The 27,037-nt window shown below is 41.2% G+C and overlaps 1 protein-coding gene and 1 pseudogene across 2 annotated transcripts in view; one reads left to right on the top strand and one right to left on the bottom strand.

Annotated features, from left to right (window-relative positions):
• Cdyl (chromodomain Y like) overlaps nt 1-27,037 on the bottom strand; it is a 210,398-nt gene that overhangs the window by 157,513 nt on the left and 25,848 nt on the right. The gene's annotated exons all lie outside the window — the stretch shown is intronic.
• LOC110349791 (large ribosomal subunit protein eL6 pseudogene) lies at nt 424-11,995 on the top strand (annotated as a pseudogene). The gene is made up of 2 exons (XR_015439291.1): nt 424-960; nt 4,959-11,995. The product of XR_015439291.1 is annotated as a large ribosomal subunit protein eL6 pseudogene (transcript).

The raw sequence follows: 27,037 nt of genomic DNA, 5'->3' as shown, positions 1-27,037 counted from the left end.
ATCTGGGTCTTCATCTGCCCCTCAGAGCTTGTCTTAAATTAGCCGTCATGTTGTGGAAAGAGTTTTTAGGAAGTGTATAAAATGGTTGGGAGCAAACATTAGTTTTGCCACAGCTACTTTGAACATTTCTATGAAAGAGAGTCTTAGACCAGTATGATAACATAGTTGGAAATGAAATCAGAAGGGTAGGTTGGGTCTACAGTTGCATAACATTTAATAAATTGTGAACATGTTAATATTTCCACATCAAGGAATGGAGCATTGCCAACAGACTTTAGTTTGGGGTGGGATGGAGCTGGGAGATGGGCTGTTTGGGAGAGAACGCCAGAAAAAAGTGTGGGGCAAAGCCTTACTGATTCGTCTGTTTTTCTGAAAGTCAAGTTTCCATCTACATGAAGCCCATATTTTCACCCCTTTACTACAGATCTTTCAACCGAGAATTTTCCTTTCTTGTCAAGCTTCTTCTGTCCCTTTATGCTAATTTTCTCCTAGTTTAGGTCCAGATTTCTCACTCGGAATAGCTTACTTTTACATATACCTTCCTCTAGGCCAGAAATAGCCTCTCCTTTGCTTTGCTGAAGCTTCCTGTCCTTTCTCTGTTCCTTGCCAAATCCACGAATATTCCTCTAAGTGAGGCAAACTTTTTTCTGACCAATCTAAAAAGAACTGATGCTTTCAGCATTTACTGCTGAGCCTGTCAACTGCATAGTCCTCTGAAAGCAGCATAAACGTTCATTTATTCTTGGGTATGTTTTCTACTTGGATCATCATTTCTTTCTTTTTTTGTATTGCTATGCTGTTCTCTCTCTTTGTCCTTGCTTGTGTTTGGATGCATCGCCGCTGCTCTGCTTTAGCAAGAAGGCCCCCAAAGGGGATTTAGACAACACAGGACACAAGAGTCCGCCATGATGATGAGGTCAAGCACCAGTCCTCCATGATGATGAGGTCAAACACCAGCCGGTCAGTACTGCATTTCTACCACCAATGTTCATGGGACCCTAAGTGAGAGCATATTCTTTCTTGAGTACAAGAAGATTGGCTATCCAGCTGAGGTCGGTTCAGTGGGGGAAAAGCTATTCCGACCCCCAGGTTGACTGTCTACCGTCAGCAGAAGAAACAATAGACTTGCTTTCGATAATTGGGGTAAAGTAAAACAGGGATAATTTGTCCAAGAAAAGTGATTTGTGGAAAAGTTATTTTTAGTTATTGGTCCTAAAGTTTCAAAAGTAAAAGATCAATAAGCTCTTTCCGTTTAAGGGCTAGGATCTGAAGAGTTGCTAAAAATAAAAAATTGAAAGCATTTTAAATGTCTTATAGATAAGCACAACTAAATAAATTATGGTATATCTATACAGTAAACTAGTAGCCCTTAAAGCAGATGTTTATGAGATTTTAAATGAGATGGAGAAATATATATGTTTTAATATTAATCTAAAGAGTTTGACCACAGTGTGTAAAATATGTATGGAAGAAAACACATAAGAAAAATTTTAAGAAGAAGACATACTCATTTTCATTAGGAAAGAAAATGAGGTGACTGAAGAGTATCAGAAGGAGTCCCTTTATACTTGTTTGTTCTTTCTGAGCTTTAGAATGTGTAAATATTACATTAAAAAAAAATAAGACACAGAAGTAAAATAAAGAATTAGGAAATGTAAAGGCATATCAGTATAATTTCAACTATGTAAAAATAGAAACAAAAAATATCTAGCAGAAATATCCTAAAATATCACCAATTATTTCTCTGTACATAGATCATTTTTATTTCTTTTTGTAGTTCTGTGTTTTCCAGAGTTTTTGTCTATACAAAGATACTTTTAATAAAAGTAAATTTTCTTTGAAAATAAATGGAAAAAATAAAATTAAAACTTTAGAAGTGAAAACTTCAGAAAAACTATAAAAAAATCTCTGATGTTATTTCACCTACCATCGATTTCTTCCATTTAGTGACAAAGCCATTCTCTGGGAGTATTTTAGTAAAATTGTTATGATTGAATAAAATTTATATAATGCCTTTTCTTCAGCTGTCATATGGAAAGTAGATTCTTCTTTCCTTTTGTAGAAAAGACAGTCATTCACTTAAAGAATGATGCACAGAGACTTAATAGAGTTGAATTATCACATCAGGTCTGCAGTATGAGCTAGGTGACCCTGAACCAGCCATTTAACTTCTGTAAATCAAACAATTCTCAACTTCAAAGCAAAGAGCTTGAGTTAGATTAGGAGTCCCAAGCAGTTGGGGTAACATGCACGTGTAACATTGTCAAAACCATTGTGCAAATCATCATCAGTTTGACAACTTTCTGCCTTTTTTTTTGGTACCAGGGCCGGGGATTGAACTTGGGTCCTCCCGCTTGCGCAGTAGGCGGCGAAACCACTGAGCTAAATCCCCCGCCTACTTTCTGCTTTTTAAGGGAAAACATTAGAGCAACAATAGAAACTACAACCACTGTCCCCTATGATTTATTGTCACTATTGTTTCATAAACAAAAGGATTTTCAACCATATCAAACATAGGAGATAATTGCAAAATACAGAATAATTCTGTAAGTTTTATTATTTAGTTTCACCATTAGAATAGTTTTTCTTATTTTCTTGCAGACTTTTGGAAATCATTGCTTTCAAGGAGAACTATTTCAATATTAAAATTATATATTTCAATATAAAAAAGCCAACAAAGTTACTTAATACTATGAGCATATATTCTGTACATTTATTCATATCAGTTACGGATACCATGGTGTACATTTATTCATATCAGTTACAGATACCATATCAGTTACAGATACAGATATCAATGATCCACACTCATATAGGACCTCAACTGACAGTGATGGTCTTCAGTTATCAAACAACCATTGTAGTTTGTTTTTTAGTGTATGTAGGAGCCAGAGATTGGCTGGATGGTTCTCAAGGTGCAATGAACATTGCAATAGGCCATGACACAAGTAACCTTGTATTATGGAAGAACCTGAAAGCACTGAATTCACATAGGGGATCAGACTTGAATCAGATATTCTTAATTCTTTTTTTTTTTGGTACCAGGGATTGAACTTGGGTCCTTGTGCTTGTGAGGCAGGCAGTGGAACCACTGAGCTAAATCCCAGCCCCAGATATTCTTAACTCTAAAGCCATCAATGATACCCTATTGCCCTACGAAAGTAATTTTCTTTCTTTGAATACTATATTGTTTGTAGAGTGAATTACATGATAGCTCATTTCAAATGCCTGAGGGATATAGAAGATGTTGGAAAGCGATCATCCTTGCACTGCAAGAACTTAAAAATTGATCAGGAGGCAAAATATGTCCCCATATACAAATTTAATTATACCACAAGACAACATGTAATTGTGCTGTGGAAAGTTATGCAAGTAGTAAACAAAGCAGGTGAACTTTCGAGGAAGGTGGAGATGGAAGAACCAACTCAGGAACTTGAGTTGGTCATTTTCAGGGAAAGACAGAGAGAAGAATGTTTCAAGAGAAGAAAGACGATGTGGGCAAAAATCCCCACCCCAGGCAATGCAGAGAGAGCCGGAGACTGGAGTGAAATGCATGTGTGGCTGCAGAGCCTCGATGGTCAGGCTCAGGACCTTAGATGCTGCCGTCGGAGTCTCTGATCAGCTAAACTACTGGGAAATGGCTGCCCTTGCATGGTCCCTCACTATTCCCTAGGGAAGAAGGGTGTGCACAAGAGCTAAAGGCAGAAGAGGACAGCAGTTCATGGGAGGCGTTAATAGTGTGCGAAGCAAGGGAAGTAAGAAAGGAAAATTAGGAGGAAGCAATACTACAGGACTTACTGATGGATTTGATATAAAGAGTAATAAAGAAGAGGGAAGAGCCAAAGAAATATCTAAAGTTTCAAACTTCTATATTAGGAGAATTATGGCACCGCAGATAGAAATAGAGACCTAAGAAGTAAAAGATTGTTATATACAATGTAAAAAAAGAATTTAATTTTAGATATAAGTTTTGAGAGGCAGCTTAATTTGACAGAAAAGTTCAAATTTTATTATTTCAAGCTGCTGTGAGACCAAGGTAAGTTTTATTTTTCCACATTATTATTTTTAACCTCTCTTATTCCCAATTTCATAATAGGTAAAGGTGATAAAACCCATTTCTCTAGGATGGCTCAGAGTCTTAAAAGAGATTTTCTTTTTAAATCACCTGATGTAGCAGGCAGTATACAATCAATAAAGGAGATTTATCTTGTTATTGCTAAGTCTTAGGTACCACTTGAACAAATTTACCAGTGATTATTGATAGCTGACACGATGTAGTTGAGGTGGTAGTGGAAGTGTCCAGTACGTAATCTGAGATGAGAATATTCAGGACAGGAGCGTCATCTCTTAAGGGTGATAATTGATGCTTTAAGAGGATTAGTTACGGATGGGAGGGCCTGGATTCAATGCCCAGTACTGCAAAAAAAGCAAGCGTGAGAGAGAAGCTGCCAGCCTGAATGCTGAAGCTGGGGAATGCCCACAGTTAGAGAACGAGAGGAGCAGCAGCAAATCATTAACAAGATGAAAGCATTATCAGAGAGGGAACAGGAAGAAAGAGAATGTGATATTAGAAAACTCAATAGAGATGTGATTTCAAGAAAGAAGCAGCAGACATTACAAATCATCACAGGTAAGGCCTGTTCCAGGCATCACATTCCAGAGTAGTTTTGATTTGAAACAACTTTTTAAAGACCTTAGCAAATGATTTAATCTATAGGATATTTTCCAAGAGTGTGTATTTATCACCTTGAAAGATAGACTCTCCTGAAAACTAATCAAATATTGATTTAACAGTGTTTATAAGTAGTGCATTAAAGTACCAAGCAGATCCACATTAGATTATGAGGATAATGTAATAGCATTTTAATATGCAAATGTGAATACAAGTTGTCGGGAAATCACTCTTTAATATTCAATTATTTCTTCTTACAATTTAAATTCTTTATTTGTTTGCTCAGAAACCAAAGAGAAAGCTTCAACTATTCCTTGTGAAAATTGTCACAAGATCTAACTGATCCAAGACAACTGATTGAGATTTTACTTCAGTGCAAGTTACTGAGTCTAAGAATTAAATGTCAATCAAGTTCTTTATTCTTCAACATTGAGCTGAAAGTTTAAGAAATCTTAATGGAGCTAAATTAGATTTTCTAAAATGAAAATTTATCAACTTTATGGACTTGGAAATGTGATTAGTTTATGTTCATAACTTAAGTATGCCTCTGAAAAGTCATAGCTGAGCACCTTTGCCAAGACCCAGGAGTTAAAAGTACTTGGATTAAAGACCTCTTTTTTCCCACGCTGGGCATGGAACCCATAGCCTCCTACATTCGAGGCAAGTGCTGTACCATTGAGCTATACCTGCGTCTTGCTTAAAAACTTTGAATCAAAGCTTCACTGGGAAATGATGTTAGGAACTCAATTCAACTAAAATTTATGAACTTTCCACAATTTATTTCATAATTATTATTGTTGTTTGCTTATGAGACAGTGTCTCACTGTAGTCCAGGCTGGTCTTGAACTTGTCATCCTCCCGCATCAGTCTCCTAAGTCCTGGGAGAATGAAGATGAGCTACCACACCAGGCACCAACTGATTTTCTGAAACATGATGGCTTACAAAATACAGGCAATCAAAAAGATAAAATAAACTGTCAAAGGGAAAAAGGAGTAAGAAAATTAAAGCCAAGGATAAGATTATCATAGAGCAATACAATCCATTTGCTAAATAAATTTAGCTCTACATTTCCTAGTGGCCAGAGCAGAAAGGGAAATGCTTCAGTGCTGTACTTCAGATCGGAAGAGTCCCTCAGAGGCCCAGATGTGAAAGGTCCTTAGGTTGGTACTGTGGGAGGTGGCGAGACTTTAAGAAGTGCGGCCCAGTGGGAGATCTTCTGGTCACTGGTGACGTGACTTTGAAAGCAATACTGGGACCCCAGCCCTCGCCTCTTTCTGCTTCACTTCCTGGCAACTGCCATAAGGTGAGCAACTTTCTCCACCACACACTCTCCACCCTGATATTCTTTCTGACAACAGACCATGGAGTGAACTCTGTGAAACCACAAATCAAAATAAATTTTTTCTCTTATGTGGATTACTCCAGGTATTTTGTTATAATAATGGAAAGCTAATAACCCAGTTAATGAGATTATTGAGATTTTTTGTCATAAGATAAAAATTATTTTTAGCAAAACCAAAGTTCTCCTGAAGCTACAACCCCAGGGAAATTTCTCCTGTAGATATTTATAAAGAGGAATCTGTCACTCTATCAGAGGAGGCAATCAGCACATCCTTGGGTTAAACACAAGAATGCATTTCTTGGACTTGAGTGCAATAGCATCCCTTCATGTAAGCACCATTCAGTCAAATCAGTTCTACAAGGAGGCAAATGCCTGTGATCTAAATACACAGAGCTCTGATGATCAGATTTGATCCAAAGGTAAATTTTAAGATATCCAGCAGAATGGAGAATTTGTGTACGTTTCCACAAATATTGTTTCTCAAAAATTAGTATTTTGACTCTTTCCCATCTTGCAAGATGGCAGGCGAAAAAGCTGAGAAGCCCAGTACTAAAGACGAGAAACCTGAAGCCAAGAAGGCTGATGCCACTGGCACAGTTAAAAAGAATGTGAAGAAGGCTAAAAAATCCAAGAAGGGGCAGCCCCACTGCAGCCGAAACCCTGTCCTGGTTAGAGGAATTGGTAGATACTCCCAATCTGCTACGTATTCCAGAAAGGCTTTGTACAAGAGGAAGTACTCGGCTGCTAAATCCAAGGTTGAGAAGAAAAAGAAGGAGAAGGTTCTTGCTACTGTCACAAAACCAGTTGGTGGTGACAAAAATGGCGGTACCCGGGTGGTTAAGCTTCGCAAAATGCCTCGGTACTACCCTGCTGAAGATGTGCCCCGAAAGCTGTTGAGCCACAGCAAAAAATCCTTCAGTCAGCACGTGAGTAAACTTCGAGCCAGCGACACTCCTGGCACCAACTTGATCATCCTCAGTGGGCGCCACCGAGGCTAGAGGGTGGTTTTCCTGAAGCAGCTGGCCAGTGGCTTGCTACTTGTGACTGGGCCTCTTAACCTCAATCGAGTTCCTCTGTGTAGAACACACCAGAAGCTTGTCATTGCCACCTCCACCAAAATCGATATCAGCAATGTGAAAATCCCCAAACACCTCACTCCTGCTTACTTCAAAAAGAAGAAGCTGCGGAGGCCCAGACACCAGGAGGGTGAGATCCTTGACACCGAGAGAGAGATACACCAGATTTCAGAGCAGCGCAAGGTGGATCAGAGAGTGGTGGACTCGCAGATTTTACCAAAACTCAAAACTGTTCCTCAGCTCCGGGTCTACATCCGATCCCTTTTTGCTCTGACAAATGGAATGTACCCTCACAAATTGGTGTTCTGAATTTCTTACTAAGAACCAAATTAAATAACTGCCAGGTTAAAAAAAAAATTAGTATTTTGCTAAGGGATTGGAGAGCAGGAGTTCAGAATAGTATTTTCTAGCGAGAGCATAGTGTGCAGGTATTCTGTGTTGTCAGGGTGGGTGTGCACTTTGCTTACTGATGGCCCAAGGGAAAAGGACAAGGTTTTCTAAGGAAAATTACTGATATGGTTTGGGTAAGTGTTTCTCAGAGGTCCATGGTTTTTTTTTGGTACCGGGGATCGAACTTGCCTCCTTGCTCTTGCGAGGCAGGCGGTGGAACCACTGAGCTAAATCCCCGGCCCCAGAGGTCCATATTTTGAAGGACTGGTTCCCAACCCATGGTGCTATGGGAAGTGGGTGGAACTTTCAGAAAGTGGGGCCTAGCAGGTGGAAGTGAGGTCACTGGGGGCGGGGCCTGGAAGGGGATACTGGGATCCCAGCCTCTTCCTTTCTTTCACTTCTGGGCCACCGCGAGGTGAGCGGCTTTCTTTGTTGTGCTTTCATTCCTGCCATGATGTGCCTGCTTTACCACAGGCCCCAAAGCAACAGAACCACTGACCATTGTGGGTTAAAATAAACCTTTCCTCTTCAGAAGGTGATTAGCTGAGGTATTTGGCTACAGTAATGGAACGCTAACGTGTATGTGGGTGAGTACTCTCAGGGAGCTCTTGTCTAGTCACCATAAGATTCCTTTGAGCCCATTTTCTCAGTGTAAGATAAAAGAGAGATAATTAAGGATATATGTATTATTTTAGTTTGTAGGCATGAACCAGGTTTTGGGGTGTGTGTGGTGGTGCTTGGTATTGAACCCAGGGCTTCACCAGTGCTAAGCATGTACTGTACCTCGGAGCTCTATCCCCAACCTGAGAGAATTTTTAAATGCAGGCTCCCATTGCCACATTATGAAGTATGACAGGTAAAAATCCTCATTTTATAGACAATGGCCAAAAAAAGGAGGAGTGGGCTCTAAAACCTTTTGGGGGAGCTAGGATCCATAATTTTCACTCTGAAATACCTTGTCCATCCAGCCTTTCAGAGTAACGGGTTGGGTTCCCCTATCCTTTTTGGAATGTGAAATCCTAGGAGGCAGGGCAGCGGGTTGTGTTAGGAGATCCCCAGGAGGGCACTTAGTCAATAGCATCCAGATTTCTCCTACTTAAATCTTCCCTGAAGTGATGATGAAAGCCTGTTAAAGTACAAGTTCAGAAATGTAAATTTTTAAAGTTGTCATGCCAGCAGGCAAAAGAGACTGTGACTGAATGACTTACAGCTTTAAAGAGCCATAAAAGACCTTTATTTAAAGGCACTAGCAGGCCCCTCATTGCCCTTCACAACATTTATCCTGGGAAGGAAGGGGAAGGGCCTGATCTCTATCCCTGCTATTCCCACCCTCCTCGGTGATGGCAGTAATGGAATTCTCAAGAGCACCCACCAGGAGTCTCTTGGAGAATATTAACACAGGAAGAGCCTGCCAAGAAGCTCTGCCGTCCCTGTGCTAATTGCCCCAAGGTCATTACTGTTTCATTCTACAGGGGATTGATTCACTGGGTCACATGTGCAGCAACACATGTTGGAGAGTGGAGAAGCCAGCAAAAATAGAGATGCAGTGTAGGCTGGCATGCAGCTATGGCTTTGCCCAGGGTTACCAAGTTCATGCTGGGCCCAGAGCTGGGAAAACAGGAACAGGCAAGATGAACAAGGCAACCCCATTGCATGTTAATATTTCTTTGACTTTATTCTTTCAAGATAAAGCCTTTTGTTAAATATTTACAATGAAGGAAAGAGAAGATTTCCTGGAATACTTTGCATTCCCAAGTATGGTTTTTCCTTCTGTCATGACCCTCCCCTCCCCTTGAGAGTTTTAAAAGCAAAACTGGTTGGATAAAGTTAAAAGCTGGTCTGGTGCAGATTGGAGTAGTTTGTCCTGTGGATTTGAGTTTGTTTCCCACCTTTACCCCTGGAGAGAGAACGCCTCTGTGGGAATAGGGTGTGCGTGCCCACGCTCTGTAACTCCAGGTCCTCCTCATTATCATCATTAAAGTTCTAGACACTTAAATGGATTAAAAGCAAAAGGAAGTGCATTCTGAATACTTTTGATTTATTTTTCTTTTCATATTTGAATACATGTTATAAAGGAGAACAGGAGCAAGGTAGAAAAAGTGTGTTTGAATGTTTAATAAATTCTACTCTTTTGAAAGAATTAATGTGGTAAAAACCAATACTTCTCAAACTTTGATGTGCCTACAAATCACTGGAGGGCCTCATTTACAGGCCAATAGCCACTCCCTAGGTCTGGGATGGGACCTGAGAATGTGTACTTCAACAGACAGATGGTAGGCGATGGTGGCATTGTTCATCTGTGGGACACATTGTATATCAAGCTACTCTTCTTAGCAACATTTCTATCATTAAAAAAATTCTGAGCTACACTCATTAGACCATTAAAAAGAATTTTGTCAAGAAGAAATACCAAAGGCCAACAAACAAACACATGAAAAAATGTTCCATATCTCTGACCATTAGAGAAATGTAACACTGAAATTCTATATTACTTCAGAAAAAATGGCTACCATCAAGAAATCAAATAATAACCAATGCTGCTGAGGCTGCAGGGAAAAAAGAACCCTTCTATATTATTGGTGGGAGGATAATGTAGTACAACCACCATGGAAATCAGTATGGAGATTCCTCAGAAAACTAAAATTTGACTCAGATATTCCCTTTCTAGATATCTCCCCCAAAGAGTTAACTACATCATATTAAAGTGATCCATGCATACCCATGTTTACAGCAGCACAGTTCATACCTGCTAAATCTGGGAAGTGGCCTACATGTCCATCATGAACGGATACAGTAAATGTGATACTTATACACAATGGAGTACTATTCTGTTAAAAAGAATGATAAATTTGAGTCATTTGTAGGAAAATGGATGCATCTTGAGACCATAATGTTAAGTGAAATAAATCAGGCACACAAGCTTAACTATTGCATCCAAAATATAAATAAACTAAAGAGCAAAATAAAAACTATATAATAGGAAATAGATCTTTTGCAAAAGGGATCAATATATGGAGGGAGGGAAGAAGAGAGTGTAAAAAGAATTAAATTGTGTAATGTACGTATATCAACTCCCTACAATGAATATAATCATGTAATAATAAAATGAAAAATTTAAAAAGAACATTTGCCCAGGCCAAATATCTGGAATTAAGAACTCTAGAAAAGTATGTCTGTTTTTTTTTTTAAGTGATAAACTCATGTCTACAAACTTACAGCATTTATAGAAATCCCTTCAATTCTTTTCTGGCCCTTAACATCTATGCATAGTTGTTATACTCATTTTAATACATCGTATTCATTAATCTTAAGAAGACTGGATAGTAATTAGGAATGAGAAGAAAATGTTCCAGGTCATGGACACAGCATGTAGAAAGGCCCATGGGCTCCCCAAACAAATGGAAATTTTAACCCTTTCATTTGAACTCGCTTTATCTACCTTGACCATATGGTCCAGTTGGCTCCTATCGTCTTGTATTAATAAGTCCCCTTTCACTCTCAAAAGGGACACCGTTTAGAAAAGAAATGATAGAGCCTGTATTAGCCAATGATTACTAGAGTCAGATGTAGAAGAGTGCAAAACGTCTGTCTGCACACTGGAGACCCGAAGGCTCCAGTCAGGGCCTGGAGCTGACGGCAACATCTCGTGCAAGTCTGCACCAGGAGACCGAAGGATCTGCACCAGAAAGGCCCAAGGGCCAGTGCTGGAAGCTGCAGTGTCTATGCCAAAAGGCTGAAGGGTCTGAGCCAGAGGGCTGAGGGCTCTACATTGGAACCCAGGAGATGACGTCCAAGATGAAGATGAGGATTGAAGCTTCCTCCAAGGAGAAAACAGCCAAAGCTCTTGTGAAGGAAAACTGCCAACATTTCTCCAAAGAAACGCAGCCACAGTGAAGCTCCTCCAAGGAAGATCAGCTGGAATCTTCCCTCCCATTCTCCTTTTACACCATTCCCACAACAAGCCTCCTTCTGCGGGTCTTCCATGCCCAGAACCACGCTGACTCCATTCCGGTGGGCGTTCCCATTCAAGCTGACAATTAGTCAATTAACCTCCATGGAGCCCCTACTCAGAGGCCAATTTTCCTGTATTGTTAATCACTTCTACTTGCCCCCGACTTATGTTTCCAACAAGATTATAACTTACTTGAGAATGCCATGGTCTCATTTATTTATTAGATCAATACTGACTGAGCACTCTTTAAAACAATCTGGGATCTTTGCCCATATGCACATGCAAGTTGAATTCAGATACCTCCTAGAGCCAGAAAACATTATAAGTCCATTTGATAAATAGCTGGATAATGATGGCAATATAGAGCACATCCACCCACCCACGCATCGACCTAATTATCCATCCATTCATCCATCTACCCACCCATTTATCCATCCACCTATCCATCTGTCTACCCATCCATCCATGCATCCATCCACCCGCTACCCACTCATCCAACAAAACTCTACTGAAGACCACTTTGTGCCTGACCTTGGGCTAGATCTTGGAAGTACAGCAATACTGAAAAAAACAGCCTCCGTTCCTCCCAGGCCTATTGCTTATTCTTTCACATAGAAATGTTTATAGTTTTACTTAAAAATGACTTGTTTTTTTCAGTTTCAGTGACAGTCAAATGTTTGGAGAAGTGGGAGCAGGAAACAAGTATCTGTTGACATGAACATGGTACTAGAAATATAGGCAGTGTGATTTTGGCATCAGGTTCCAAAAGATCTGATAATGTGTCTACAGGGAAGTAACTGCCATCCTCTGGCCCTCGATTTATCACGTGTTAAATGAAAGAGTATGATGACTGCTGAAGTTCCTTCTACTTTTACATTTCTATTATAGGAGGGGCCGGGTTCCATCTCTAGCCACACACACACACACACACACACACACACACACACACAATGTTTTCTTTTAGGCTGTTAAAAGACTTCTAGGAAAAGAAGAAATTTAAGAAAATGTTGAATAGCAGAGGGAAAAGATTATAGAAGCCTTTAAGGATGAGGAATTGTAAGCCAAAAGACTTCTTGGTTTTCTGTACATTCCTTTTTTTAAAAAAAAATTTTCCTCTTTCTTTTTCACTTTCAGTTTGCCAAATTTTTCTATCTTTACTTTTTAAAATTAGAATTAATTTTTCCTGTCTTTCCCATTCAGTCCTTCAGTCCAGGTACTTGTCCTCCTTTCCTGGTTCCCTGTCCTTTGTCAGTTCACCCCTGTGGTTTTTGTCTCTTCCCTGGCATCTCTTGATGCCACAGTGCTCGGTTATGCCCCCTCCCATTTCACTGCTAGCCCTATTAGTACCAGTTTCCAGTTTTGTTTCCTCAGAATTCCCCCCACCAGAAGCCAATTAGGCATTTGCCACATGGTCTGTTATTAATAAGCATTCCTTTGCTTTTTCCCAGGTAGAAGACAGAGTGGTAGGAATCTTGTGTCTCCTGAAAAGTATGCCTGGGTGACTTAGTGGGTCCAGAATCTCTCTGATACGTGCTGTGAAAGGCATCTCTCTCTGCGGAGTTAATCATTCATTCATTTGATCAACAGGTATTGAACACCTGCTATACACAGTACGGTGTTAAGGCAGAGAGGGAGATGGTTAAGTTATGATAGGTCTCATGTTGGAACTTAAGCATAGGACCAAAGACATAGCTGTAAACAAAAGAATCGCAGCACAGTGTGACAAGCACAGTCCTGCCATGGGAACACTGCCCCTCCTGATTCCTATGGGCAAGCCTCATTAGGGCGTTGGCATTTAACTTCCAAAGCAGTTTCTTCCCTGCCACCCACTGCCAGGTGGCTCTCACTTGGGGAACTTCACCCTGGTGAGCAACAGACACGTGTGTTCCGACTCTGTTTTGTTTATCTCTCTCATTAAAGCGGCCAAAATACGACTCGTCCATTACTACAGATAAATAAATAAATGCACTTAGTGTCACTGCTGGTTCTCCCTAAGATAAAAGGGTTAGGCCTTGGAAAGGGAGTTCATACCTATGCTTTCAAAGCAAGCACCAAACACTTGATTTTTGAAAACCACATATGTGTGGGTTATGTAGGGACTTGAAGACTAGTTCACCTCAATAATAACCACGTAGCCAAAATAAATTAAAAAATAGTAAAATTCACAGATCTCTTTTTTGTTTTGAATTTTTTTGGTACTGGGGATTGAACTCGGGACCTTGCACTTGTGAGGCAGGCGGGTTGATTTATTTTTTAAGGCAGTGCCTCACCATGTAGTTCATGCTAGCCTTGAATTCGCTATGTAGCCCTGTTTGGCCTTGGACTGTCTGCGATCATCGTGCCTCCGCCTCCCAAGTGCTGGGATTACATTACAGGTGGGCACCACTACTCACGGCCGGGCTAATTTCTAAGTTTTCCATTGCATTCAAATTCCATCGATCACTTTCCATTAACATTCAGAAATATTTTAGGAAATAATCCACTAATGCCTGTGAATTTTCAGCATTAAATTATTTACCAGAGTAGCTAGGAGAGGGTGCTGGAGAGAAAGAGACTCAGGACTAATCTGGGATGCGGTGGGGCAGAAAACGAGCCCAAGGAGTGGACCGGGAGGGAAGAGGGGCGGTGTGTGCAGCCGGGTGCCGGTGCCGGTGCCGGGAGGAGGCCAGCCGAACCTGGGTCCTCTCATCCCCGGGCTCCGATTACTCTGCCTGCCACCCACTCGGCCCCTGCTCCACTGGGCCAGGTCCCTACCGCGAACTCTGACTCGTGACCTCAGTTTGAGGCGCACCCGAACAGCATCTGCTCTTCTCTGACCCTGCTTCTGGTGCCTCTCACCACCTAATGGTCCAGGTCAGGAGCCCGGGTCCCGGCCTTGCTGCCTCTTCCTCACTCCCTTGTGACACGCACTCCACCTTCTCGGGAGATCGCGCGGCGGCCCTTCCACTTCCGCCCCGCCTGTGGTTGAACTTCCGGCCACCAGCATCTCTGGACTGCAAAGCGTTCTCTGCCACCCTGCTGCGTGGATGAATTTTCCCAAGCCCAGTCTGATGGGCCCTCTTGTATTTCCCCTTCCGTTCTCCTTTGGATAAGGTCTACTTGTTTTTTATTTCATTTTTTATTGTGCTTTAAAAATCATTTATGTTTGAAAATTTTATTAGTATGTGTTTGCAATTCATGCAGTTTACAGTCTTCTTGTATATATGTGCACGTTACCTGGCTTGTTTCTTTTTTTAACGCCCCCTCTTTCCCTCTCCCCACCCGCCCTCCTCCCCCAGTTCCTCCATCCTATCCCGTTTTTGTTCCTGTTGGTATCATTAATCTTAGCTCACGTTATGGCATCTAATGCTCACATTAACTGAGGTTATTAAATCTCTGCACATGGCACATCTTTCTTATTTACTCTTCATCCCTCGCACTCGTTCCCTTGGACCACTTCCCTATTGCAAGAGACTCATCGCCATGCCCCTTTCTGTCCATCCTTTATTTTATTTTTTGGTACCGGGGACCGAACTTGGGACCTTGCGCTTGCAAGGCAGGTGCCGGAACCACTGAGCTAAATCCCCTGTCCATCCTTTATTATTCTGTTTGTACTTTGGCTCACTCAAATGAGAGATACCATACAGTATTTAAGTGTGTGTGTTTGGTTTATTTCATTCAGCATTATATTTTCCACGTGCATCCATTTTCCTACAAATGCCTCAAATGTGTCATTCTTTATGGCTGAGTAGTATTCTATTATATATAGGTACCACATTTTCTTTAGTCCAGTCCTTTGTTGATGGGTATACAGGCTGTTTCCAGGATTTAGCTATTTTGAGTTGTGTTGCTATAAGCACTGGTATGCATGTATTGCTGTAGTATGATGACTTCAGCTCTTTTTTTTTTGGTATTGGGGATTGAACTCAGGACCTTGTGCTTGCAAGGCAGGTGTGGTGCCGCTGAGCTAAATCCCCTGCCTGATTTAAGCTCTTTGAGCAGATACTTAGCAGGGAGATAGCTGAGTCATACAGAATTTCTAATTTCAATTCTTTGAGAAATCTCCATACTGATTTTCATAATGGTTGTACTAGTTTACATTCCAACCAATAAGGAAGGAGGGTTCCTTTTTCACCACAGCCAGCATTTGTTCTTGTTTGATTTCTTAATAGTTGTCATTCTTTCTGGAGTAAGATGGAATCTTAGTGTTGTTTTAATTTGCATTTCTCTAATGGCCAGAGATGTTAAGCATGTTTTCATTTATTTGTTGACCCTTTGTATTTCTTCCTCTGTGAAGAGTCTGTTCATTTCTTTTGCCCATTTCTTCACTAGATCTTTAATTTTTGGTGGTTTAATTTTTTTGAGTTCTTTGTATATTCTAGATATTAGTCTTCTGTCTGAGGAGTAGCTGGCAAATTTTTTCCCATTCTGTAGGCTATCTCTTCACTCTACTGACTGATTCTTTTGGAGTACAGAAGCTTTTTAGTCTAATATAATCCCATTTGTTAATCTTTGCTGTTATTTCATGTGCAACTGAGCTTCTGTTTAGAAAATCCTTTCCTACACCTATGTCTTCAAGTCTTTTACCTTTTTTATCTTCCAGTAGGTTTAATGTTTCTGTTTTAATGTTTAGATGCTTGATCCATTTTGATTTTCACTTAGTACACGGTGAGAGATAAGGGTCCAGTTTCAGTCTTCTGCACACAGATAACCAGTTTCCCCATCACCACTTGTTGAATAGGCCATCTTTCCTCCAACATATGCTTCTGGCCCCTTTGTCAAAGATCAAATAGCTGAATGTGTCAGGAACAGTTTCTGCACCCTCAATTGTGTTCCATTGATCCACATATCTGTTTTTGTTGCATCTATTTGGGTTCATGTGGTACACACAGACCTTCGTGATTTGACCTTCAGGACTATTCTTGTCACCTCCCTGCCAGTGGCTCCCAAATTCTAGTTAAACTCAGCAGTTCCTGAACATATGCTTTGTCTTGCTCTGGGCTTCTGCACACGGTGCTCCTCTGCCAGGGTTGCCTCCTGGCCTGTCTGGGCTTGGCCAGCTTCTTTTTATCCTTCTGGTCTCAGCTTGGGTGCTCTCAGGAAGCCTTTTTCACTCCATTTCCCAACAGACTGGGTGCAACATAGCTCTTGTGCATGTGCACAGCCCCTGTGCTAACCCTCAGCAGCACTCGGTACCCTGTTCTGTGAGTGTAGAGTTGGGCTTCGTGACATTTGCTGTCATAGTGCTGGACACAGAGTGGACACTCAGTATTTAATAAAAGAAGAAGAAAGGGAGGGAAGCAAAGGAGATTTTCTGAGAAAAGGATGGAAAGTCTTCAGACTGTACTTGGTCTGTTTTCCCAAATGCTATTGTTTTCCTTTTCCCCTCCTTTCTGCTCATAAAGACCATAGCATGTGTCTTGAAAATACCAGTCATGAATGTGCAGCTGAAGTGACTTTCCTCGTTCTAAAACCCGACTGATTATGCAGATTCTGGGTAATTGTCTTGTGCTGAATAATTAACATGATTAGGAATCTGAAGAAGAAACAAAACCCCAAATCTCCCATTTGAAGAGGCGTTGGTGGTGTAGTGGTTAGCATAGCTGCCTTCCAAATCTACCATTTGAATGATGTGCTGCCATGGTTAGGGGATTGGCTTTGGTCTCCAAGAAAACTGCATTCGAGTCCTGGTTCCACAGTTCATTATGATTTTAGGTGAATTACTTAACCTAATCCTCAGTTTCCTTATCTGTAAAATAGTGATCATAGCAGTATCTACCTCATAAAGCTGTGGAGATTAAAGTATATAAAAATTTATCAGCAGGTGAATGGGTAAAGAAAATGTGGTGGATTCACACAAAGGAACATTAGCCATAAAAAAAATGAGATCATCTCATTTGCTGGAAAATAGGTGGATCTTGAGACTATAATGTTAAGTGAGATAAATCAGGAAGAGAAAGTTAAATATCACATGGTTTCTCATATGACAGACTTAAAAGATAAATAAGTAAATGAGAAGATAGATGATAGGAGATGAGCAGCAGACTTTTGGAGATGAGGAAGGGGGTCAGGGGAAGGAGAATACATGAAAGGATGTGGTAAAAGGATAAAAAATGATCAAGATATGTTACATACATGTACTAATTCCCTCAAGCAGTATCACTATTATGTATTGCAAACATGCAGAAAAAAGAAAAAAAGGAATTTAGTACATTGCCTGGCATCTGGTGTTTAAAAACGTGGATAATAATGATTTTTGGAGTAGGACATTAGAGTTTTCTTTGATTTCAACAGGTGTCACTCCGAATTTAACTTTCTTACAGCCGGATTCTCACCTGATGGCCCTCAGCTGGTGGACTTCCCCGAAGACCCTTCCTCAGGGTCCCACCTGACAGCTGTCCTGCTCAGCAGTGATGGAGCCCCCTCCCTCTCTTGGCAGCTTCTGCTGAGCCTCTCATTCAGGAGCCGGTTGACATTGATGAGATCTTTGGATCTCTCCTTATGGGATGCAGCATCTTACATTCTGTTCCAACTTGAGAAAAGGTTCACGAGCCAACTTAGAAAAGGAGCTGTTGTCATTCTTAGTCTTGGGTGTTTTAGCTAAGCTCAAAACCCTCAGGTGTAAGTTATTGGTAGGAACTGTCATAATAAGCAAACATGTGTGCTATAGTTCAGATTGTAGATGTTCTCCTTAGGACCTTGTGTTAGCAACTTGGTCCCTATTTGGTGTGATTGGTGGAAACTTTAAAAGGCAGGTCCTAGTGAGGGTCTTAGGTCAGTGGAGGTTTACTCTGGGAAGGGACAGAGGGACCCTGGACTCTTCCCCTCTTTTTCATGTCCTGGCCACAAGCAACACACCTATAAACTCCTGCCACAGCATGCTGCCTTGCCATAGGCCCAAAAGCCATGGGCCAGCCAACCATGGACTATAATCTCCGAAACTGTGAGCCAAAATATAACTTTTCTCTGTATAATTTGGTTATCTCTGGTATTTATTATACTTTATAGAAATATAACACAATGCATTTGCCATATTACATTTCATAAGTTATTATCTGTGGGGGTTGGCACCTCGTTCTATGTTTAAACCACTATTATTTTGTATTTTCTTGTTTTAAGCAGCTAAAGCTTATCCGATATCAATTTAATACCTGGGAGTTAGATTATATCTACCTCATACTGTATAGATGTATATTATTCTATGATAAAATTCAATTGTGTCAGACTTGGAACAGTGATAGAATGGAGGGATATCCTTGGTCAGAAAGTTAGTGACTTGCTACGCTGCAGCAGAGCATTTAATCAAATGGTCACTTGCTACATCACATAAAGCAAGCAACATGCAAACTGAGGGTGCAGGCAGGGCTAGAGGTAAGAAATGTAAAATTTTCCTTCGTTTTGATTGCTTCTTGTAGCTTTTAGCTTAGTGCCATGATAGAGATATAACCCAGAGCTAGAGCTATCCCAGTGGCCAGCCGAGATAGAAGGAAACACAGGTTTGTAAGGGGAAGTCTCTGCCTGTGAGCTCAACCAAGGCTAAACCTAGGAACTGGAAGTCTTGCAGGGGTGAAAAACTCAACTACTTCCCTACTCAAGATGGAAGCAGTAGTAAGAAGTGACTGCAGTCAGGGCCCCAAGGCCCTTCCAAACATCTTCCCTGGAAGTTGCTTCTAGAGTATGGAAACAAGCCCGGCCACAGAGCTCAGGTTGAGGATGTTGTCATCCCTCCCAACATTTTCTCTCTGTGTTTCAAACAGTCCCAAGGCCACAAGTATTAATTTGAGAGGGAAAGGATGTACAGGGCATAAAGAGCTGTAAACAAAAATCAGAGCCTTCAGGCTTAAAGAGTATTTCTGCACATGATATTAGGCTGTAGTAACTCAGACTTGGAACTTTCTGGAGTCAAATAGAATGGATGGAAACTTAGTATATTTGGACAGAAACCTTAAGCTTGCCCTGCAAAACCTTCTGATTATTCAGCTCTTCGGGTTCCCATTCAGGTTCCTTGGGAACCTACCTGCAAGAGCAAGAAGGTGGCTGTGGAAACCATACAATGTCAAAAACGATCCTATTTTCTGAGCTTATGGTTTGGCCATTTTCCTTTGTAAGGAAGAACCTCCCCGAGGGCAAAGCCAGCAGGCAAGGGCAACAATGGACACGAGAGTTTCTCCAAGGCAGTAGCTGCCAGAGGGGCCAATCAAGGCATGTGCTCCTCTTCCAGCACAGGGAGTCTTCGCCATTCCTGTCCAGCAGGATTTAATATTGTAATGGACCGATCCCTGCACTGTTTTTCTTTCTTCCCTCTTCTAGTATGAAGTTGTGTTCTTTGTTTGTTTTTTAAAGAGACAAGATCTTGTTATGTTGCCTGGGGGGGCATTGAACTCATGGGATCAAGTGATCTTCCTGTCAGCCTGTTGAGTTGGTGGAACTCCAGGTACACACTGCCATGCCTAGCTTGGTGTGAATCTTACTGTGGTTCTTCTGCTCCTACTCTAGCAATTGTGTGGCATGTAAATGTGAATGACTTATTTTTTGGTTTTTCAATAAGAGATTCTGGAGTTTGCGAGATTTAATAGCTAGATGGAACTTCGGAGTCCTTTGTATTCTAGTAGCATATTCTCTGTCATAGTTGTGACAATCAACATGTCTCTAGATATTGCCAAGTGTCCCCTGAAGGTGATTGTTGCCCCCAATTGAGTACCACTGGCTTAACACAAAGCTCAACATTAACTTCATGTTGGTCTACAACATAGTCTGCTGTTAGCTGGGTGGGGAGAAGTGACCATCTTATTATAACTGGGACACAGGAATAAGTACATTTTACTTGCTTATACTTGGTGGATAACTTCAAAAACAGCTGAGATTTAATCAGTAGCTAATAAAGGTCACACATGCTTTTTAGTATTTCATACTTCTTTTTGGAGAAGCTTTTTAAAAGTATAAAAAAGTAAGTAATAGTCCATGTTTCCTTCCCTTCAGAAATTAGTGTGTATCCACACTGTGTTTTCATACTTCAGTATTACAAGTATTGTATCAGTCAGCTTTCCATCACTGTGACAAAATACCTGAGATAATCAACTTGAAAAGAGGAAAAGTTTATTTTGGCTCATGGTTTCAGAGGCTTCAGTTTATGGTTGCTTGGTCCTGTTGTTTTGGGCCTTGACATAGTACTACATGGCTGGAGTGTGTGGCAGAGAAAACTGTTCACCTCATGGTGGCTGGCAAGTGAAGAGAGAGACAGGAAGGTCCCATGATTCCATATCTCCTCAAGGGCACGCCCCTGATGACCTCACTTCCTCCAACTAGGCCCCACCCCCTAAAGGATCCCAATAATGCCACAGGTTAGTGATCAGGCTGCTAGCACTTAGGCCTTTGGGGGGACATTTAAGATCCAAACACTGTATAAATGTGCAAGTGTCAATAATATTTAGTTTTGCTTTGGGTATCGTATTATATACAACTCAAAATTGTGTTTTTGCAATTCCTTTTCCTTGCTCAATATAAATCTGGTTAATTTGCCTTAAGATGTGTATAGTATTCCATTGCATGAGTGTAAAGGAGTTTAATTACTTATCTTCCTACAGAGAGACATTTGAACTGGTTTCAGTTAGTTTTTGCTGCAAAGCAACACTACGGTAAACATTGTTATCTATCTCTCCTCACACATATGCAAGTGTTTCTTCAGAAGAATTGTCAGAGCAGAGGTTATGCCCACTCTTACCTTTCCTGAATAATTGCCAATCTGTTCCCCTAAGGGGTTGAATTAATTTATAGTCCCACCAGTAGTGCATACACATCCCAGTCCTCACAATCCTCCCTGACACTGTCAGAATTTGAAAGTTAAAAAAAAAATTTTATGGAAGTGAAATTGGGATTTATTTGTGCTTCCATATTTATGATAAAATTGTGCATCTTTCCCTAGACTTACTGACCATAGTGATTTTTTGTGGATTCTTGTACACATCATTTGCTCATTTTTCTATTGGATTTTCTTTAAAAAGTTTAGTTAAAAGAGTTTTAGCATGTTCTAGATACAAATGCTTTGTTTTATTTTTAAAGACATTTTTATTAGTGCCCGTTAATTTTACAAAATATCAAGTTTCAATATGTTATTTTCACGTATGCATATTTTTATCCCATCCATCCCCCATTACCCTCCCACCATCTCCCTTCCCCTTCTCCTTTATTCTCTTCTTCTTGCCTAATAAGAGTCTCTCTTCTACTTCCATGTCATCTGTTTCAGATTCAACACATTGGGGAAAAAAGTTATACTTGTCTTTCTGAGTCTGGCTTAGTCCTCTTAATATGATCATCTTCAGTTCCATCCATTTTATTACAAATGGCATAATATTATTTTTCTTATGGCTGAATATTACTCCACTGTGTATACATACCACATTTTCCTTTCCTTTCATCGTTGATGGGCACCTAGGCTAGTTCTATATTTTGGTTATTGTGACTCATGCCACAATAAACATGGATATGTGGGTATCCCTGTAGTATGCTGACTTTAATTCCTTCAGGTCTACCAAGGAGTGGGTCATATGGTAGTTCTATTTTCAGTTTTTTGAGGAATTTTCAGGCAGTGCTAATTTATATTCCCACCAACAGTGTAGAAGGATTTCTCCCTGCCACCTTGCCATTCTCACCAGTATAATTATTTTTTTCATTCTAGTTGATCGCTATTCTGACTGGGATGAGATGGAACTGCAATGTAGTTTTAATTTTTATTTCCCTGAAGCAGTGATGGCAAACCTTTTAGGGCTTTCAATGAAATAAGCAGCCCACTGTGGCACATGTGCCATAGGTCTGCCACCACTGCCCTAGCAGCTAAAGACATTGAACAGTTTTTCATATACTCAGTGGGCATTTGTATTGCTTCCTTTGAGATGTTCCCTGTTCGATTCATTTGCCCATTTGTTGATTGGGCTCTTTGATTTTTTTAGCTTTGAGTTCTTTATATATCCTAGCTATTAATCATCTCTCAGAAGAGTAGCTGGCAGATTTTCTGCCATTCTGTACGCTGTCTCTTTACTTTCATGGTTTTTTTGTGTGTTTTTTTTCTGCTGTGCAGAAACATTTTAAATGTGAGGTAGTCGAGTTTGCTGATTCATGCTGTATTTCCTGTGTGATTGGAGTCCTGTTCAGGAAGTCTTTCCCTGTGCCTAGACTTCAAATTCTCCTACGTTTCCTCCAGCAGTTGCAATTTTTGTTTTGTAGTCCTGGGGATTGAAACCAAGGTCTTCTCACTGAGCTGCAACCTCACCCCTTTTTATTTTTTATTTTGAGAGGCTCTTGTGAGTCACCAAATTGCCCAGCCTAGGTTCAAACTTATGATCCTCCTGCCTCAGCCTGTCAGAGTTCTGGTATTACAGATATGCAACACCAGGCCCTGCTAAAGTTTCAGGTTTTATCTCTGTGTCTTTGATCAATTTTGAATTGACTTTTGTGCAGGGTGAGATATAGGAGTCTGGTTTCAGTGTTCTACATATTAATATCCAGTTTTCCCATTACCATTTGTTAAAGACGTTGCCTTTTCTACAACATATACTTTTGGCTCCTTTGTCAAGGGTCAGATGGCTGTAGCTTGGGTTTGTTTCTATGTCTTCTGTTCTATTCCGTTGGTCCCTGTGTCTATTTTTGTGCTGGTGCCATGTGCCATGCTGGTTTTGTAGTATAATTTGAAACCTGGTATTGTAAGGCCCTTGGTCTTGCTCTTTTTGCCTAGGATTGCTTTGGCTCTTGGGGATCTTGTGTGTATCCATATGAATTTAAGATTATTTTTTATAGTTCTGTAAAGATTGTCATTGGAATTTTGATGGGGATTGCACTGAATCTACAGATCACTTTTGGTTATATGGCCATTTAAAAAATATTAATTCTAATGATCCATAAATGTCTTTCATTTCTTTCTTCAGTGTTGTGTAATTTTCATGATAGAAGTCTTTCACTTCCTTTGCTAGGTATTTTTTTCCTTAGGTATTTTTTAAAGCTTTTGTAAATGGAATATTTTTATGATTTCTCAGCTAATTCAGTATTGGTTTATAGAAAAGCTATTGATTTTTAAATATTGATTTGTATCCTGGCTTTGTTTTTATATTACAAATATCTGGGTTGTCTCTGCCTTTTCTAAGACATCTGGTATTATGTTGAAGCTTTTGACTTTGATGTAGTCCAATTTCCATATATTTTCTTCTATTATATGTCCTTTTTGGGCCTTCTTTGAGAAATCCTTTAGTATTTAAAAGTCATAAACATATTACCCTATATTTCTAAACATTTTAATGCCTTACTTAATTTTTAAAAAGCTGTCCTGGAGTCTTTTTTGTGTCCATGGTGTGAAGGAAGATCTCATGTTTTATCTCCCAGCCTTCCCTTCAGGCTGTGAGGCGGAGGTTGTTCCTGTTTGGCAGGTTGATGGGATTAGACACGGGACTTGCCTGAGTTGCATCCGTAGTAAAGGGGAGAAGAGGCAGGACCTGGACCCAAGTTTTTGTGGTCCCAAAGCCCAAAGCTCCTTTCCATATGGTGCAATGCTGTTCCGAAAAGCTAAGAGCAAATGTGCACAGTATTTTATTTCCGGAGCAAATCATTTTCATTTCGGTGTAGAAGTTCTGGTCCACATTCCTGGAGCTGCTCCAGGCCAGATGAGGCTCCCAGCACCTGTGGCAGTGAGAAACCTCAGGCTGACCTGGGGACAGAGGTGGACTGGACACGCCCTCAGACAGTGCTGATTCCTGTGATGTGATCCATGTATTTGGCTTCCCCTGTTTTTCTCTTATGTTGCTCACTTTTTCCTGTGAGATAGGCATCTTGGAATTAGGGCAGAAATAAGAAAATTGAAAAGTCCAAACCAGCTGTTTGTAGCATTTTACTATTTTTCTTACTGATTTATGAATTTGAGTCACAATATGACCATTCACTCTCTTTTTCTGATATTTTTGTTGGAAACATTACTTCAAGTTTGTTATTTGTCTTTTAGTTTTTTCTGTGACATTATTGTGTTTCGACTTATCTTTTTGGGTAATCAAATCTGTCAATATCCCTCCATCAATTCTTCACTAATTTTATGCTTAGAAAGCCCTTACTTGCCTCTAATCAGTTAAAGTCACACTAGTTTCCTTTAGAAAAACTTAATGGTCTCTGTAAAGCTTGTTTTTCATCATTTAAAGAAGATATGTTCATTATTAATTTTTTCCCAAGAGACAAGAGTTTAACATGAAAAGCTATTTCCCTTTCCTCCCTGCAACCCCTGTTTCTATTCCCCAGAGTTAATAATCACTGTTGACAGTTTCTGGGGTGTCAATTCTGGGACATTCTCATGAACACATGGGGCATAAATAGACCTTACAGCAACTGGACAATTACTAGACCTCCCCTCTCTTAACTTCTGTCCACTCCTAAAGGAGTTGCTAGGTGACCCTCAACCCTCACCAACAGGCCACCAAACCGGCCCTGCAAGCCACCTGCCCTCCACCCACACTGACCTACATATCAGCAGAGGCCACAAGGATATGGGAGGATCCCCAAGGGCAGGTGGCCTGGTCTGGGGTTAGGTTAGGGTTGCCTACCCCAGGGCAGGGCTCCTTCCCTCATCTATGTCCAGGGCTTGTAGATGGAATTCAGAGGGTCCACAGACAAGGATGGGAAAGGGGTTCATGCATATTTTCACTATCCTCTAGTTGAAATTTGGCATTTCCTTCAGCTGTGGACACAGCCAACGAACTACAGAAGTATCGGCCACAGTTGTACATTTGTCACCAGTAGAAACCACGTGTGTTTTCACGTGACATGCAGTTGTTGCAGATGTCTTAAGATATCACTGATATCCATCCTTACTTAGGAATTACTGCTAGGTCGGGTTACACAGTCTGTGACTAAAGCAGCATTTAAATTGAAGTAAGCCAGGTATAGAGGAACAAATACTATGTGATAGCACTAACACAAGGAACCTAAAATAGTCAAATACAACAGAAGCAGAGTGAAATGGGTGGATGCCCAGTGCTAGGGGAATGAAAACCAGGAGATATGGGTGTAAGAGTACAGAGTCGTTTATGCAAGTTGAATAAATCCTAGAGGTCTGCTGCCCGGTGTAGTGTCTATGGTTAACACTGCTCTATTGCATACTTAAACATTTGCTAAGAGGCTTGCTCTTCTGATGAGTGTTCACTTACTACATAAACAAATGATTGAATGGATAAACAAACAGTACAGAAGGAAACTTTGGAAGGCGATGGACATAATCATGGCACAGATTATGGTGATGATTTCATAGGTGTGCAATTATCGCCAAATGCAGAAGGGTATATATTGAATATGTACAGCTTGTGCCGATCAAATCTTGATGAAGTGGTTAAAAAAAGCATCATTCTTAGAGTTCAAATTTGAAAATGATTTTGATAACTGCATATCAGTAATATGAGTGTCTTGGTAATCCTGTGTATTTTATTTTATAAACATATGAACATTATTCTGAGAAGGGCTCCCTAGAGTTCACTGAGCATCCAAAGGATGCAAGCTCAGGAAAGGTCTAGGGGGAGTGGGTGGGGTGGGGGCCTCCCCTGGCCACTACAGATGGTCCCCACCTTCCATGGTCTGACTGAGACGTTTCTGACTTTTGGACGGTGTGAGAGTGATGTGCATCTGGTAGAAACTGTTTCTCAGGCTGGCAACGTGGGTTCCGATCCTTCTCTGGATGTTGGACAGTGGCAGAGTCCACAGCTCCGAGTCAGCCCTGGGATTGGGAGGGGAGGCAGGTGACCCTCGCAACATGCTGCCGAACCAGGGAGTCTGCCAGGTACATGTGGTAGAGGCACTTTCCCCTTATGACTTGGCACGGTGTACGGGGAAGTCGCAGCCCCACTGACAGCGAGGAACACTGCAATACAAACCGGCTGCTTGCTGGGGACAGGAGCCTGTGGCCTGTCTCTCTTGCTGGATGCAGGGCCTTAGCTGCTGCTACAGCAGTGAGAAAGCTCCTGGGAGAGGTGGGTCTGGGACCCCCGCACTCCTCGAGTTTAGCAGCCTGTGTGAACATGAAAACGTACTCCTGCTTTTCCTCTGGAGTATCTGCACTGCCGAGTGTGGCTGGCATAGCCCACCCAGCAGTGCAGGGAGCAGGCGCAGCGCCCACCGCCCCTCTGGAGTGTCCCGGGGGTCAGAGTGTTCATGGGCCAGGTGGGTGCAGCAGAGGGGCTGCTGGGGAGCAGTCACCTCTCCTGCACCCCAAGCTCTGAGGAGCACAGTGGGAGGAGCCTGGGAGTGGGCCTGTGAGCCGAACCACAGCACCCCGGAAATACTGCGATGATGAGACCCCAAGAGATGAGGCCTTCCCAGAGAGGGGACCCAACTGTGAGACTGTGCCTTTCCCTTCCCCTCCTGTCAAACCCCAACCTCAGGGGTGGCAAAGGGAGGAAGAGAAAAGCAGTAAAATGAAAAAAAAAAAAATCCAAAAAGCCTTCCTCTCCAGGACAGTTCCACCAGTCACAGGTCCAGCCTGGGATAGGGGGAGGGAAAAGCCTTTGAATGACATAAAATTAGTATTTGACTTAAGCTACCAAATTTAACCCATGTCCAGTTTGCCCCAGAATGCTCCTGGCACCACTTCTGACTGCTGCGTTTACCC

The sequence above is a fragment of the Heterocephalus glaber genome, unplaced genomic scaffold (assembly GCF_053883595.1).
Source record: "Heterocephalus glaber isolate CG9 unplaced genomic scaffold, H.glaber_assembly_v1.0 deba00001472, whole genome shotgun sequence".
Classification (NCBI taxonomy): Eukaryota; Metazoa; Chordata; class Mammalia; order Rodentia; family Bathyergidae; genus Heterocephalus; species Heterocephalus glaber.
The sequence above is the reverse complement of the archived record's forward strand: the minus strand, read 5'-3'. Positions and strand labels throughout refer to the sequence as shown.